This window comes from Oncorhynchus kisutch, linkage group LG18 (assembly GCF_002021735.2).
Source record: "Oncorhynchus kisutch isolate 150728-3 linkage group LG18, Okis_V2, whole genome shotgun sequence".
NCBI lineage: Eukaryota > Metazoa > Chordata > Actinopteri > Salmoniformes > Salmonidae > Oncorhynchus > Oncorhynchus kisutch.
Window position 1 is genome coordinate 52,973,933 of NC_034191.2, and position 12,598 is coordinate 52,986,530.

Genomic DNA, 12,598 nt, shown 5'->3' on the forward strand with positions numbered 1-12,598 from the left:
ATGCTTAAAATCCTCCTGTGGTCCTGGGGTCAGGGTGACCCAGGTCCTGTGTGTGGAGGGCTCCCCACTCTGTGCTCTGTGTTCGTGGGTCAGAGCGACCCAGGCCCTGTGTTTCCAGGGCTCCCACTCTGTTTTCTGTGCTCGTCGGTCAGAGCGACCTAGCCAGCCACTACGCAGGTCCAGACATGCTCCGCTGTGTGCTAGAGAGCAGCCAAGTGTTATTGTTGTGCTCTGTGCTCGTGGGTCAGAGCGACCCAGGCCCTGTGTTTCCAGGGCTTCCGCTTTGTGCTGTCCGCTCTGTACTCGTGGGTCAGAGCGACCCAGCCAGCCACTGGCGAGGCGTATGCCGTTGAGTGTGGAGAGTCTGCGAGTGCGACGAGGTTGTGCGTGTCTCCCCGCTCTGTGCCCTCCAGTCTGTGGTCTTGGGTCAGAGCGACCCAGCCAGCCACTGGCGAGGCGTATGCCGTTGAGTGAATAGAGTCTGCGAGTGTGGCGAGGTTGTGCCTGGCTCCCCGCTCTGAGCTCTCCGCTCTGTGCTCGTGGATCACAGTGACCCAGCCAGCCACTACACAGGTCCAGACATGCCCCACTGTGTGCTAGAGAGCAGCCAAGTGTTATAGTTGTGCTCTGTGTTCTGTGCTCACGGGTCAGAGCGACCCAGGTCCTGTGCTTCCAGGGCTCCCGCTCTGTGCTTGTGGGTCAGAGCGACCCAGCCATCCACTTGCGAGGCATATGCCGTTGAGTGTAAAGAGTCTGCGAGGTTGTGCGTGGCTCCCCGCTCTGTGCTCTGTGCTCTGTGCCCTGTGCTCGTGGGTCAGAGCGACCCAGCCAGCCACTATACAGGTCCAGACATTCCCCGCTGTGTGCTAGAGAGCAGGCAAGTGTTATTGTTGCGGTCTGTGCTTGTGGATCAGAGCGACCCTGCCAGCCACTGGCGAGGCGTATGCTGTTGAGTGTAGAGAGTCTGCGAGTGTGGTGAGGTTGTGCCTGCCTCCCCGCTCTGTGCCCTGCGCTCCTGGGTCAGATAGACCCATCCAGCCACTACACAGGTCCAGACAAGCCTGGACAAGCTTGTGTGCTAGAGAGCAGCCAAGTGTTATTGTGGCTCGGGTGGGGTGGGTCAACTGCACACGGCTAGACACATGCGTGCAAGCGAGCCTCGTGCATTTTAAGGTCTTGGTCTCCCGCGGAAGCGGGCCGGCCGGCCGTAGAGAGGATACTAATATTGTCAGCGGCACACACACCCTCACACACACACACACACAAAGTGACCGGCGCCCCACCCGTGCCAAGTGCGCTCTTCCCCGCTGCTCAGTGGACCCAATCAGTGGACCCGAGCGGCCATGGCCGTGCATTTTACGGCCGGGCAGGATCTAGAACAGATCTTGTCCAGCATGGACCAAGAAGACTCCTCAGATTCCCAGGAGGAGGATGAAGAGGAAGAGGAAGATGAAGAAAGGGAGGAATACAACCCCGAGCGCCACGAGGTCGACGATGCTTCTCCCTCTTCTGAGGAAGAGCCCGAGGAAGCCCCCGAGGACGAGCACGAGGACCAACACGAGGAAGACATCTCCTCGTCCCCGGACCAAAGGGAGACGCCGTTGCTGTCGAAAAATTGCAAAAACGAATGGTCCCCCGTGGCCTACTGCTGCGGCCACCATCGCAGGGCCCTCACGATCTGCCACGCCGGGCCGGACGAGACTCCGGGCCCCACGGCCTATGACGCGACCCAGGCCCGCGACATCCCATCCTCCTTCCACCTGTTTGTCACACCGGCGATAGAAAGGATGATTGTGGAAATGACGAACCTGCACGGGGCCAGAAAATACGGCGACGGCTGGCGACCCATGGACTCCACGGACCTGCGTGTCTAAGTAGGGCTACTGATCCTAGTGGGTGTCTACAGATCCCGAGGCGAGGCTGCGGCAAGCCTGTGGGATGCCGAGAGCGGCAGGACCGTGTTCCAAGGTCTTTCACAGGTCCTCGAGGCTGCTGCGATTCGACGACCGCCAGTCGAGACCCGCCAGACTCGCCACGGACAAACTCGCAGCGGCTGCCGGCCCTCCACAACCCGTGGCCTGACGTGACGGTGGACGAGCAACAGGTCCCGTTCAGAGGTACTGTGCTTGTGCGTGTGTGTGTGCGTTTGCGTGCGTGTGTGTGTGTATGTCAATAGAGAGGTAGTAGCTGTAGCAGCGGTACCAGTGGCTGTGGCAGCACTAGCAGCGTGTGTAACACAAAAGGCCGTTGGCTCCAATGAGACAATAACGAGACTAATCTCTTCTCCCCTTTGCAAAAGGCCGCTGTCCTTTCCGTCAGTACATCCCCAGCAAGCCGGCGAAATACGGCATCAAGTTGTGGGTGGCCTGCGACGCCAAGTCCAGCTACGCGGTGTACACCGGAAAGGCGGCCAGCGGAGGCCCCGTGAAGAACCAGGGGATGCGCGTCGTCCTTGATCTGACAACGCAACGTCGCAACATCACCTGTGATAACTTCTTCACCTCCACAAACTGGGCCAGCGGCTCCTCAAGAGGAACCTCACCATGGTGGGCACGGTGAGAAAGAACAAGGCCAAGCTCCCACCCGCGCTGCTCGAGTCCAGGGGCAGACAGGTCCTGTCCTCCAGGTTTGCCTTCACGCCCACCACCACTCTAGTGTCCTACCTGGCAAAGAAAAACAAGAACGTGCTACTTTTGAGCACGCCGCACACAGAGGGCGACATTAGCAATCGCGCGTCAGGAAGCCGGCCATCATCCTAGACTACAACTGCAACAAGGGTGGCGTGGACAACCTAGACAAGGTGGTCGGCACCTACAGCTGCAGACGGATGACTGCCCGCTGGCCCCTGGTCGTCTTCCACAACATCCTCGACGTGTCCTCCTACAACGCATATGGCAAGAGATCAAGCTGGATGCCTCGCAAGCGGAACAAGCACAGGGTGTTCCTTGAGCAGCTGGGAAAGGCACTTGTGAAGCCGCTGATCCAAAGAAGGCAGCATCTCCCCCGCACTGAAGCGGCGTCAGCACTTGTCAAAGTCCTACAGAGTGCTACGGCGGCTCGTGATCAACAGCACGAGGAGCCCGCCGCTGGCACGGCCGCTGCCCCGCTCATTGCCCCGGCCACCGGGGCAAGTAAGAGGAAGAGGTGTCAGCTCTGCCCACCCAAGAAGGACTCCAAGACACACACGGTATGCTGCAGGTGTAAGATATACATCTGCAATGGCTGTTCACACGCATACTGTAACGCTTGCGCACCTTGGGCCTTTAGCCAGGACAGGACAGGGTGACCCGGAGGACGCGGGGACTAGACACAATACGAAGACGACGGGAGGGTTAAAACAAATAAAACAAAACATTTGATTCTGAGTGTGTGGAATTGTGTTTGGGAAATAAAGATGGACAAGGCAGTGGCAATATTTAATTCAATACAGAAATGTGTTGGCGGCTTACCCCGTCCAGCAGCTCCCGGGGTAAGTTGAGCCAAGAGACCACTTTTTTTATGTTATGATTAAGATGTTCTCAAAAGTGTAATGTTTACATGAATTCTGATTATACACAACAACCTGAAATATATGTAGATGTCTTTGTTAGAAAGAATACTTCCACTCTCCACTACCAAAGTTGATAAACCAAGGACAAAAACACATCTGTAAATTATACGAATGTTAGGCACATGAAGAGGGTTCGAACACGAACAGAATTCAGTAAACAGCAGTGAAGGATGAATTGGCTTGAGTGAAAGAAGAGGAGATAAGTTAGTACAATGTTCAAAGTGTAATGTTGGGAATTCCCTGATCTGAATTGCCACAGAAAGAAAATGTGTTTTATTGATCAAACAAATCCAAAACGCACATTCTTTCATTGGAAAATAATGTCAATTTGGATAGAGCAGGGCTCTACTGAAAAGTTATGGTGGTTAGAATCCAACTGAGACTGACAGTAGTTCCAGCTAGAAGGAACATTGCTTTAGTGGCATGATACACATTATAACCACATTATAGCCTTCAAAATTATACTGAACAAAAATATAAACGCAACATGCAAAAATTGTATTGATTTTACTGAGTAACAGTTCATATAAGGAAATCATTCAATATACATAAAATCATTAGGCCCTAATCTATGGATTTCACATGACTAGGTAGGGGGCGCAGCCATGGGTGGGCCTCCTCCACTGTGGAGCCAGGCCCAGACAGAAATAGTTTTTTCCACCAAAAAAGGCTTTATTACAGACAGAAATAGTCCTCATGTTCATCAGCTGTTCGAGTGGCTGGTCTTAGAATGTAAATCAAATGGAATAGTAAAACTAGTAAAAAAATTAAGAAAATTGTCCTGTTTGGAAGGCTGGTGAGCTAAGTTTTCAACTCTCTTCACAAACAAACCTTGTTTACCAAGGGCTTAACTCCAGACTTGACTGCCCTTGACCATCCTGTGGGGTACTGCATTAGCGTCAAATAGCCCCAGTGATATGCAACTTTTCAGGGAAGTTAGGAGCCAATATAGACAGGCAGTTAGGAAGCAAAGGCCAGCTTTTTCAAACAGAAATTTGCATCCTGTAAGCACGAACTCCAAAAAGTTCTGGGACACTGTAAAGTCCTTAAACACGGGCACCCTCATAGATATCATCCTGACCAACCAAAATGTACATAATGTAGCACAAACTCCAAAAAGTTCTGGGACACTGTAAAGTCCATGGAGAATAAGAGCACCTCCTCCCAGCTCCCCACTGCACAGAGGCTAGGAAACACTGTCATCACCGATAAATCTACGATAATCGATCATTTCAATAAGCATTTTTCTACGGCTGGCCTTGCTTTCCACCTGGCTGCCCAATACCTTGGTCAACAGCTCTGTACCCCCCACAGCTACTGGCCCAGCCTCCCCAATGCAGATAGCTGATGTTTTCCTTAAAGAGCTGCAAAATCTGGACACCTACAAATCAGCTAGGCTAGACAATCTGGACCCTCTCTTTCTAAAAATATCTGCTGCAATTGTTGCAACCCCTATTAGTATAATTTCAACCTCTCTTTTGTATTGTCTGAGATCCCTAAAGATTAGAAATCTGCCGCGGTCATCCCCCTATTCAAAGGGGGAGACACTCCTGACCCAAACTGTTACAGACCTATCTCTGTCCTAACCTGCCTTTCTAAAGTCTTCAAAAGCCAAGTTAATAAACAGATCACCGACCATTTCGAATCTGTACCTTCTCAACTATGCAAACTGATTTCCGAGCTGGTCATGGGTGCACCTCAGCCACACTCATGGTCCTAAACGATTCCATAACTGCCATCTATAAAAGACAATACTGTGCAGCCGTCTTCATCAACCTGGCCAAGGCTTTTGACTCTGTCAGTCAACGCATTCTTATTGGCAGACTCAGCAGCCTTGGTTTCTCAAATGACAGCTTCGCCTGGTTCATCTACTACTTCTTAGACAGAGTTCAGCGTATCAAATCGAACAGACTGTTGTCTGGACCTCTTGCAGTCTATGGGGGTGCAACAGGGTTCAATTCTCGGGTCGACTCTTTTCTCTGTATACATTAATGATGTCACTCTTGCTGCTGTTGATTCTCTGATCCACCACGACGCAGACGACACCATTCTGTATATTTCTGGCCCTTCTTTGTACACTGTATTAACAAACCTCTAGACGAGCTTCAATGCCATACAACACTCCTTCAGTGGCCTCCAACTGCTCTTAAATGCAATTATGCATGCTCTTCAACAGATCGCTGCCCGCACCCGCCCGTATAGCATCACTACTCTGGACTGTTCTGACTTAGAATATGTGGACAACTACAAACACATAGGTGTCTGGTTAGACTGTAAACTCTCCTTCCAGACTCACTATAAACATCTCCAATCCAAAATTAAATCTAGAATCGGATTCCTATTTCGCAACAAAGCATCCTTCACTCATGCTGCCAAACATACTCTCGTAAAACTGACCATCCTACCGATCCTTGACTTTGGCAATGTCATTTACAAAATAGCCTCCATAACTCTAATCAGCAAATTGGATGCAGTCTATCACAGTGACATCCGTTTTGTCACCAAAGCCCCATATGCTACCCACCACTGCGACCTGTATGTTCTCGTTGGCTGGACCTCGCTTCATACTCGTCGCCAAACCCACTAGCTCCATGTTATCTATGTCTTATCTAAGTCTTTTCTAGGTAAAGACTCACCTTATCTCAGCTCACTGGTCACCATAGCAGCAGCCACCAGTAGCACGCCCTCCATCAGCTATATTTCACTGGTCATCCCCGAAGCCCACTCCTCCTTTGGCCGCCTTTCCTTCCAGTTCTCTGCTGCCAATGACTGGAACAAATTGCAAAAATCACTGAAGCTGGAGTGTTATTTCTCCCTCACTAACTTTCAGCATCAGCTGTCAGAGCAGCATACCGATCCTTGTACCTGTACATAGCCCATCTGTAAATATCCCACCCAACTACCTCATCCCCATATTGTTATTTATTTTTTAGCTCCTTTGCACCCCAGTATCTCTACTTGCACATTCATCTTCTGCACATCTATCATCCCTGTGTTTAATATCTAAATTGTAATTATTTCGCCACTATGGCCTATTTATTGCCTTACCTCCCTAATCTTACTATATTCGAATACACTGTATATAGATTTGTCTATTGTGTTATTGACTTTACATTTGTTTATCTCTTGTGTAACTCTGTGTTGTTTGTGTCACACTGCTTGCTCTATCTTGGCCAGGTCGCAGTTGTAATTGAGAACTTGTTCTCAACTGGCCTACCTGGTTAAATGAAGGTGAAATAAAATAAATAAGTGAATTGTTTCACCTCACAGATAGGCAAGATGCTTAGCCAGCCAGCTAAAATTTTTACCAAATGTTGCTATTGCAATTTGACTTTCGATATATAGTAGATCGAAACACTGTTGAACTCATAGAAATAGAATGATTTATATTAGAAGGAAAGTAGAAAAGCAGCACTGTTCTTGTTTGTAAAAATCTGTTAACTGCATTTGACCTAGCAGAACAGTATGCAAACTTATGGTGAATCTAACATCGAGGAGGCGGGGGCGGAGCTTGGTGTGTCTCCAGTTGTGTTGACATTTTACCATTTTGTTTCCAAGCGTATCCACTTTCGAAGCGTATTGGAATCCTTTGCCACCGATTAAGCAAACGGCCTCAAAGACCCAGTAAAAAGCCATTAGACTGGAGGAGCTTCATGAATGAAGGAAACCTGGACATGAGGATAGCATGCTAGTTGCACTGCACCTGATATTCTCATGGGCTGTTCCCCAGCTCCTGGCCTCCTTCCCAGAGTTGAGGTAATTTGTAGCAATGTGTGTGAAACAAGCCACCTGAGAGAGTAACAGAGTGAGATCACTTTATTGTTCATTTTTATTGTTTTTTCCACTTTTGTATATTATCTACCTCACTTGCTTAGGCAATGTTAACATACGGTATGTTTCCCATGCCAATAAAGCCCCTTGAATTGAGAGAGAGAGGGAGGGGTGGGGGGCGAGTTTTAAATCCATGACCTGTCAGCAAGCTCGTTACACCCTGCTTTATATTGAGTCCAGTTAACTTACACTTAGATGTGCAAGCAAGCAACAGCTCCACCTCATCTTGCAACATGCTTCACTCCATTTTTTCTTTATCGCTCACTAAATAGCACCTGTCCAGTTTTAGGACCCATCAAACAATATTACATCCTCATGGGAGGAGGAACTAGGTGAGGAAATATGTGATGAACTATGGGAAGGGGCACTCAAAAGGGTACATAGCTCTTCTATTTGCCTCATTCAATGCAATTCATAGGGCCCACTGGACCAAAGCATGATTATCCAACATTTACAAGGATGTGAACTCTAAATGTGTACGATGTAATCAGTCTCCTGCTAATCATGTACACATGTTTTGGTGTTGCCCATCTCTTGTTGGTTTCTGGAAAGACATCTTTAACACACTCTCCGAATTAAGCTGATCGAGCCAGACCCTTTTATTGCACTATTTAGGGTTTCCTTACTCACAATTTACCAAAATGAATAAGGATGTAATTGCCTTTGTCACATTGTTAGCGAGACGATTCATTTTACTTAGATGGAAATCCCCTCCAGCCCCTTCTCATGCTCTTTGGATGAAATCTGTTTTGAATTGCATAAAGTTGGAAAAATTTAAACACACAATGAATGGGTCTGTAGAAAAATTCTATGCAATGTGGGCTCCCTTCTTTTCTTGTGTTAAACGAATAGATTTCCTTGCAGTTCCAGAGTGATGTATGATGAATGTCAACATTTATTGGTGACTGGTATATGCATACACAATATTTTGGATGTTAAGGACAGTATTATCTGTACTAGTTGACCGATAACAGCTGTATCAAATTATTTTTTTTTCCTTATTATTATTATTATTATTATATTTTTTTATGTCTGTCTCTCTATGTTTTGATGTTTTGTAGTCTTTGCATTGTTTTATACTACTACCAAATAACATACAAGAGCAATTATTTTCTAGATGCTGGTATTGAAAATTCAATAAACAAAGTATTTAAAACAAATGTAATAAAAAATAGGTCTTTCCTTGCAGCACTGGACCACACAACAGGACAATATTCTAGAGAAATTGCTAAGAAACTGAAGATCTCGTACGAACGCGTACGAACGCTGTGTACTACTCCCTTCACAGAACAGCGCAAAGTGGCACTAACCAGAATAGAAAGAGCAGTGTAAGGCTCGGGTGCACAACTGAGCAAGAGGACAAGTACATTAGAGTGTATAGTTTGAGAAACAGACAATTCATAAGTCCTTAATAAAATTCACCAATACATTTCTTGGTAGTTCAAAAAATATTGCTATCAGTCTGTAAATAACAGCTGGCCTGGTACATTGTTTGGTGCCTCCATTTTGGATGCACTGTTTCAGTTTCAATGATTAAATATTTTGAATCTTTTTGGGGTAAATATATATATCCATATATACATACATACACACCAATATACTGTATATATACTGTGCATATACAGTGCCTTGCGAAAGTATTCGGCCCCCTTGAACTTTGCGACCTTTTGCCACATTTCAGGCTTCAAACATAAAGATATAAAACTGTATTTTTTTGTGAAGAATCAACAACAAGTGGGACACAATCATGAAGTGGAACGACATTTATTGGATATTTCAAACGTTATTAACAAATCAAAAACTGAAAAATTGGGCGTGCGAAATTATTCAGCCCCCTTAAGTTAATACTTTGTAGCGCCACCTTTTGCTGCGATTACAGCTGTAAGTCGCTTGGGGTATGTCTCTATCAGTTTTGCACATCGAGAGACTGACATTTTTTCCCATTCCTCCTTGCAAAACAGCTCGAGCTCAGTGAGGTTGGATGGAGAGCATTTGTGAACAGCAGTTTTCAGTTCTTTCCACAGATTCTCGATTGGATTCAGGTCTGGACTTTGACTTGGCCATTCTAACACCTGGATATGTTTATTTTTGAACCATTCCATTGTAGATTTTGCTTTATGTTTTGGATCATTGTCTTGTTGGAAGACAAATCTCCATCCCAGTCTCAGGTCTTTTGCAGACTCCATCAGGTTTTCTTCCAGAATGGTCCTGTATTTGGCTCCATCCATCTTCCCATCAATTTTAACCATCTTCCCTGTCCCTGCTGAATAAAAGCAGGCCCAAACCATGATGCTGCCACCACCATGTTTGACAGTGGGGATGGTGTGTTCAGGGTGATGCGCTGTGTTGCTTTTACGCCAAACATAACGTTTTGCATTGTTGCCAAAAAGTTCAATTTTGGTTTCATCTGACCAGAGCACCTTCTTCCACATGTTTGGTGTGTCTCCCAGGTGGCTTGTGGCAAACTTTAAACGACACTTTTTATGGATATCTTTAAGAAATGGCTTTCTTCTTGCCACTCTTCCATAAAGGCCAGATTTGTGCAATATACGACTGATTGTTGTCCTATGGACAGAGTCTCCCACCTCAGCTGTAGATCTCTGCAGTTCATCCAGAGTGATCATGGGCCTCTTGGCTGCATCTCTGATCAGTCTTCTCCTTGTATGAGCTGAAAGTTTAGAGGGACGGCCAGGTCTTGGTAGATTTGCAGTGGTCTGATACTCCTTCCATTTGAATAGTATCTCTTGCACAGTGCTCCTTGGGATGTTTAAAGCTTGGGAAATCTTTTTGTATCCAAATCCGGCTTTAAACTTCTTCACAACAGTATCTCGGACCTGCCTGGTGTGTTCCTTGTTCTTCATGATGCTCTCTGCGCTTTTAACGGACCTCTGAGACTATCACAGTGCAGGTGCATTTATACGGAGACTTGATTACACACAGGTGGATTGTATTTATCATCATTAGTCATTTAGGTCAACATTGGATCATTCAGAGATCCTCCCTGAACTTCTGGAGAGAGTTTGCTGCACTGAAAGTAAAGGGGCTGAATAATTTTGCACGCCCAATTTTTCAGTTTTTGATTTGTTAAAAAAGTTTGAAATATCCAATAAATGTCGTTCCACTTCATGATTGTGTCCCACTTGTTGTTGATTCTTCACAAAAAAAATACAAAAAAAATTGTTTGAAGCCTGAAATGTGGCAAAAGGTCGCAAAGTTCAAGGGGGCCGAATACTTTCGCAAGGCACTGTATATAAAGTTGAAGTCAGAAGGTTACATACACCTTAGCCAAGTACATTTAAACTCCTTAAACTCCTTGTAAACATTCCCTTTCTTAGGTCAGTTGGAATCACCACTTTATGCTGCTGCTCCAGTTTCAACTGTTCTGCCTTATTATTATTCGACCATGCTGGTCATTTATGAACATTTGAACATCTTGGCCATGTTCTGTTATAATCTCCACCCGGCACAGCCAGAAGAGGACTGGCCACCCCATATAGCCTGGTTCCTCTCTAGGTTTCTTCCTAGGTATTGGCCTTTCTAGGGAGTTTTTCCTAGCCACCGTGCTTCTACACCTGCATTGCTTGCTGTTTGGGGTTTTAGGCTGGGTTTCTGTACAGCACTTTGAGATATCAGCTGATGTACGAAGGGCTATATAAATACATTTGATTTGATTTGATTTGATTATTTTAAGAATGTGAAGTGTTAGAATGTACATTTTGGCCCATTCCTCCTGACAGAGCAGGTGTAACTGAGTCAGGTTTGTAAGCCTCCTGGCTCGCACACTCTTTTTCAGTTCTGCCCACATATGTTCTATAGGATTGAGGTCAGGGCTTTGTGATGGCCACTCCAATACCTTGACATTGTTGCCCTTAAGCCATTTTGCCACAACTTTGGAAGTATGCTTGGGGTCATTGTCCATTTGGAAGACCCATTTGCAACTAAGCTTTAACTTCCTGACTGATGTCTTGAGATGTTGCTTCAATATATCCACGTACTTTTCTGTCCTCATGAAGCCATCTATTTTGTGAAGTGCACCAGTCCTTCCTGCAGCAAAGCATCCCCACAAAATGATGCTGCCACCCTCGTGCTTCACGGTTGGGATGGTGTTCTTCGGCTTGCAAGCCTCCCCATTTTCCTCCAAACATAACGATGGTCATTATGGCCAAACAGTTCTATTTTTGTTTCATCAGACCAGAGGACAGTTCTCCAAAAAGTACCATCTTTGTCCCCATGTGCAGTTGCAAACCGTAGTCTGTCTGCTTTATGGTGGATTTGGAGCAGTGGCTTCTTCCTTGCTGAGCAGCCTTTCAGGTTATGTCGATATAGGACTGTTTTTACTGTGGATATAGATACTTTTGTACCTGTTTCCTCCAGAATCTTCACAAGGTCCTTTGCTGTTGTTCTGGGTTCGATTTGCACTTTTCGCAGCAAAGTACATTGATCTCTAGGAGACAGAACACGTCCTCTTCCTGAACGGTATGACAGCTGCATGGTCCCATGGTGTTTATACTTGTGTACTATTGTTTGTACAGATGAATGTGGTACCTTCAGGCATTTGGAAATTGCTCCCGAGGATGAACCAGACTTGTGGAGGTCTGCAATTTATTGTGGAGGTCTTGGCTGATTTCTTTTGATTTTCCCATGATGTCAAGCAAAGAGGCACTGAGTTTGAAGGTAGGCCTTGAAATACATCCACATGTGCACTTCCAATTGATTCAATGATGTCAATTAGCCTATCAGAAGCTTCTAAAGCCATGACATCATTTTCTGGGATTTTTCTAGCTGTTTTCAAGGCACAGCCAACTTAGTGTATGTACACTTCCGACCCACTGGAATTGTTATACAGTGAATTATAAATTAAATAATCTGTCTGTAAACAATTGATGGGAAAATTACTTGTGTCATGCACAAAGTAGATATCCTAACCGACTTAGTTTGTTAACAAAAAATTTGTGGAGTGGTCGAACAATGAGTTTAAATGACTCCATCCTAAGTGTATGTGAACTTCAGACTTCAACTGTATAACAGTGGGGCAAAAAAGAATTTAGTCAGCCTCCAATTGTGCAAGTTCTCCCACTTGAAAAGATGAGAGGCCTGTAATTATTTTTATCATGGGTACACTTCAACTATGACAGACAAAATGAGAAAAAAAAATCCAGAAAATCACATCCTGATTATCTTATTTTCCATAATTGGCATTTTAAAATTGATAGTAAT